Source organism: Electrophorus electricus, chromosome 9 (assembly GCF_013358815.1).
Source record: "Electrophorus electricus isolate fEleEle1 chromosome 9, fEleEle1.pri, whole genome shotgun sequence".
Lineage (NCBI taxonomy): Eukaryota > Metazoa > Chordata > Actinopteri > Gymnotiformes > Gymnotidae > Electrophorus > Electrophorus electricus.
Genome location: NC_049543.1, coordinates 1,684,917 through 1,690,000, shown reverse-complemented (window position 1 = coordinate 1,690,000; position 5,084 = coordinate 1,684,917). Strand labels below are relative to the sequence as shown.

The window sequence follows — 5,084 nt, the reverse complement described above, 5'->3', positions numbered from 1 at the left end:
ACCTCTGGCCCACAGCTGCACACACACACACACACACACACACACACACACACACACACACACACACACACACACACACACACACACACACACACACACACACACACACACACACACACACACACTGCAGCCTCATGCTATATGTCCACCACTGGGGGATGGATGGTTAAACAGCCTCCCCTCCTATCTTAAGACACAGACACACACACACACACACACACACACACACACACACACACACACACTCCATTTACTCTTAAAACAGTTCTCCCGTCCCTTATCTAAACAGTGCACAGTCTCCCTCTCTCCTGAGTCTCCTGTCAAACCTGGTTGCTGATCCATCTTCTTGCTCTCTGGAGTGCTGAGCTGCACTCCGGCTGCTAGTGTCCGAGCCCACACACCTTCCGATCCACCGGGCCAGGACACAGCACCAGCCTCGCCACTGTAGAGGCTATTCTCAACCTGACCAGATCTGCTTTCAGATAGGGAACTGATGAAGGACACACACACACACACACACACACAGAATCTAAGAGAGGCAGACTGAAATATAGAGGGAGAGAGAGACGCAGAATCAGAGACAATAAGAAAGAGGAAGTCAGTGAAATATGGAAGGAGAGAGACAGGAAGAGAGAAAGAGAGACAGGCCGACAGAGAGACAGGGAATGAGAGATGGGCAGGGAGAGAGAGAGAGACAAGCAACGAGAGAGAGACAGGCAGGGAGAGAGAGAGACAAGCAGGGAGAGCACTAGTGGGAGGCCCAGACGGCTGGAACAGTGCCACAGATTTCAGCAGCGAGAAGGTCAGCGTCAGATTGCGCTGAATGAGCACTTCATATTCCGGTATGAATACACCCCTGATTATCGCCGTCGCCTCCGCGCCGTAGCACGAGCCAATTAACTCCCGCTTCACGCCTCTTCCACCGAACCATTATCACATGGGCACGCGGACTTCAGGTACGACATCGTTAAAATGTAGCATCACAACACCTTTCAAATCGTCCAGAAATAAGAAACCGACACTGGGCTCGAGCAGAGAGAGAGAGAGAGAGAGAATAGAGGATACAGTTCTGGCAGAGGTAAAGAAACAGAGAGCGATGGAGCGCGAGACTCAAAGGGAGATGGCTAATGAAGGAGCTGTGAGAACAAGTCCTAACGAGAGATGAAGCGAGAAGAATCGGCGAGCTACAGGCACACCAGCACGAGCCAACAGGCAATCAGCGACGGCACAAAGTAATCCCAGCACGGATGACGAGGGAATACCGAGCACATGCACGCATACACACACACACACACAGAGATGTTGTACAGCAGCATGAAAGCCAGCAGGTGATTTCTGCCCCTTCATGGACATTAGCCACGGGCGCTCAGACGACGAAGGCTGAGATGGGAACATCTGTCCCAGTAGGGTCGGACCTTAATTCAATACGACGAACGGTTCACGTGAACTGATGATCTGAAGAACAAAGATCAGTCTAACAGAAACGGGCACATGTTGCCTATTTGTTCACGCGACAGATCCTACAGCATATGTCATATTGTGTTGTTTTATCTGAACGTTTTTCGCAGGCCGAAATAGACACTGAATATTCTTTCATACGAAGGATAAACTTGACACAAACACGAACGGCAGTGCTTGTGGCCAGTGCACGCAGTCATTCAAACCCGTTTCTTAATTTCATCACTGTTTGGGTCTGTTATTCTGTCTTTAATTTTAGATATGTTGCAGCTGTTTTTTCAGCATTTATTTGCATACCTCTCAGGTCTCACGCATTGGCCGTGAGACTCGCGCATTTGGGACGGTTCTCACGGTCTCGCGCCCAACCAATCAAATCTCACGCATCACGAAGCACTCTGCCGTAATACCGTGAGTTTGCTACACGGCCTCGATTTGATTTGTTCTTGTGCCCACTAACCCCCCAGACTTCACGCGTTAGGCATTTCTGACCTTGAGACGTATGTGCTTGGTCGGAGAAGACCAAGTAGGTATTCCCGGACAAACGCGTATGCTAATTTATCCACCCTTGTGCTTTTATTTTTAACCCGGCGGTGCCTGTGAAACGTGTGTGAGGATTTGATGCGCTGAGCTCCGGAAGGATGTCAGTCCATTGTGCTCCAACAATAAAGAGACCAACCCCCACGGGAGACACGTTTGACTCTCAATGGACGGCTAAACATCTGGGGGAGCACCCGCCGCGTGCTGTGACAGTGCACGGCCTCGCTTCGGACACAGCGTAACAGCGGCGCGCGGCTGGGTCCATCACCGCGCGCCTCTGCCTTTTGTTTTGATTCCTGTCCCCCTCCCACTGAGCAGCAGTGGCAGTGGGTGGGTTTGGGATCTCGCCTTACAGTTTTGCTGACCGTAGTCGAAAGACTGCCAGGCGCGCGTCCGGTATAAGTATGAATCGATGCGCTACATTCTGAACAATAGATTGTTCTTCGTTACAATAACACTTTTGTGCGAGGACACCCCTCCCCTGTCTCTCCTGTGGGTGTCTGCGCGCACACTCACGGACGCTCGCTCTCTGCCACACACACGCACGCACGCGCAATTTCTCTATCTCTCACACACATACGCGCAATTTCCCTCTCACACACACAGTTTTATACAGTTTTCTACTTATACACGGTTTCATGAACTGTCTCTCCGGCGCGACACAATCATTAAACCACCAAGTTAAGTCGGTAAGACCAACAATAGCGCAGTCGCGCGCCGTTTTGCTTTCGTCTGGTCACGCAGTAATTATCGCAAAAAAAAGAAAAGAAAAAAGAAAAGAAAAACTGCAGATGCTACTGACTTCATGAATGTCAAAAGAAAACAAACAATAAACGATTTTGCTAATTTAGTTGTAGGCTCTATAACATGATACAAATGAATATGAAAATAACGACTGATCCGCGACCAGCAGTGCGATCAACCTTGAAGTAACATGACAAATGATTCGGTACTTTCTTTGTCAGAGCTTACGAAAAAAACCCCACAAGAGCAGCCTTCTGTCCTACATCACCAAAATACTATAAACGCCCAAACACGTGTCACAATTATTAACACAAAGCCCCTTTAATGTGGGTCATAAGATGTATCAGTTCGCATATGTGGCGTGAATTTGGTACGAACAGAAAAGATCCAAATCCTTTAAAAACGGGACGTGCCGCTGCTTTCAGCACAGAAAAACAGAAGGAAAAGAAAGAAAGAAAATGTATTTTCCACGTATTACAAGGCACAACGGTCAAAGCCTATAACGGTGTGTGTGTGTGTGTGCGCGTGCGTGTGTGTGTGTGCGTTTTCTTGTGTGCGTTTTTTTGTCCGTTGAGCAGAGATTTGATTCGCGTCCAACACTTTAAACCGCACTGCGCTATTTTATTATCAAAGAAGTGGCGAATCTTCCCAAGATTGAAAAGCATCGAACGATCAAACGATCTGCATGTTAAACTTCACGGAAAAGAGGCAACAGTTGGAAACATGCCGACAGAGTTACTGACGGTATCAGATATCCCTTCCTCCCCCCACGGAGCCTTCTTTCACAATAAAAGAAGCATAAATCAGAAGCCCATACCGCGCGAGATGACAATACTTTCTTCTTTTAAATCGAACGTTTCTGCAAAGCGCTCGTGTCTACAGCTGATGTGACAAACTTACCCTCCGCGAGCGCTTTCCGCCGCCACGGACTGCAGCGTTGGCTGTTATAGCGAGACTGGTCCTCCGGCGAAGCGTCGTCCCAGACCGGCGGAATACACACTTTTGTGCTTACCACGGCTGTGCCACGCGCCTTAGTGTTTCTAGAGTGATTTTTTGATTCTAATTTCCCATCATTTTTTGGCGAAACATGTTCGGTTGTCTGTTTCTCCGCATGGTCGCGCCTCCAAAATTGCCAGAAAACGAGACATACGACGGTGTCCGTTTACATAGCGGAACTCTGCCTCCGCTCGCTCCCTCGGTCGCGAGCCTTTGTGGTAGCCGAGAGGGAGGGTTGAAAGCGCATCTACATCCACATCCAAAGCTCGCGCCAGAGGTTCCTCTCTGCGTCTCAGCGTGTTTTAGCGGAGCAGAGGCTCGTGCAACGCTAGACTGCCAGTGAAACGGAACTCCGGTGCACTCACCGCAGTGCTCGGGTGACGGATGTCGGTGAATGTAAAGGCAACCGTGCAAAGACACAAAAACAGTTCTCCGCCCCTGCCCCCTGTCCTGTACGAGGAACGGGACCGGAACAAGAACGGGACCGGAACAGCGCTAGCAGACAAATCAATATAAAGAGTTAAACATTCTATTACAACGCAATAAAATAATAGTAAACTAGTAACAGCAATGCAGTTACCTTTTACATAGGAGACCAATAAACATATAATAATAATAATAATAATAATAATTATTATTATTATTATTATTATTATTTAGGTTTTAAAAAAAGTGACCAACAACTGCAACAGTACAAACTTGGCAAAATGGAAACAAACTGGAAAATAATAGTAAACATTTAAAGTTACGATTAAGCGACTGGGACTGAGTTTGGGAGCAGCCCTTACACACGCTTTCTATTCCTTACAGAGTTCCATATTACTGGACACGAGCGTGTTAGAGCTTAAACATAGAGGATTCGTACTGTGACACTGCGTGTCAGTGGCGGTCACGAGAGCTGAAACAGGGCATTTGAAGCTTGTGATGATTAAGGCCTGTTATTCTCAGGCACCCAGACATGAAACCTCATCTTTGGGATTATTTTACATGAATCAAGATTAAAATACTGCTCTGCTCAGACAAAGAGAAACGAAGGAAGCTTCGCTACAAACTGCGGTCTTGGGCTAGTGGAAATGTCCACTGGTTGGAGAACGAGAAGCCTTGTGAGTCTGCATTTCATGTGAACCGCGTCGCCAGACTGAACTCGCGGGGATGAGCGTTATATGGGCGAGGGTGTCTTGTCTTTCTGCCGTGCTGCAGCTCAACAAATACATAATGCATTCCCTTAGAAACCCTGCCTGGGTAAAATAAGGTATGGCTACCACATAGCGTGCAGCTTAAACAGTGTGACGCAAGCATTGCTGAGCTGCTGAACCACCTGCACTACAAACCGTTCCTGGGAGCAGAGT

General features: G+C 48.1%; 1 protein-coding gene across 1 annotated transcript in view; it reads right to left on the bottom strand.

Annotated features, from left to right (window-relative positions):
• sema4c (sema domain, immunoglobulin domain (Ig), transmembrane domain (TM) and short cytoplasmic domain, (semaphorin) 4C) overlaps positions 1–4,175 on the bottom strand; it is a 56,412-nt gene extending 52,237 nt beyond the window's left edge. The window contains exon 1 of the mRNA XM_035529885.1: positions 3,640–4,175. The gene's annotated coding sequence lies outside the window, so the exon portion shown is untranslated. The remainder of the gene's footprint in view (positions 1–3,639) is intronic.
• Between the last annotated feature and the right edge of the window lie 909 nt (positions 4,176–5,084).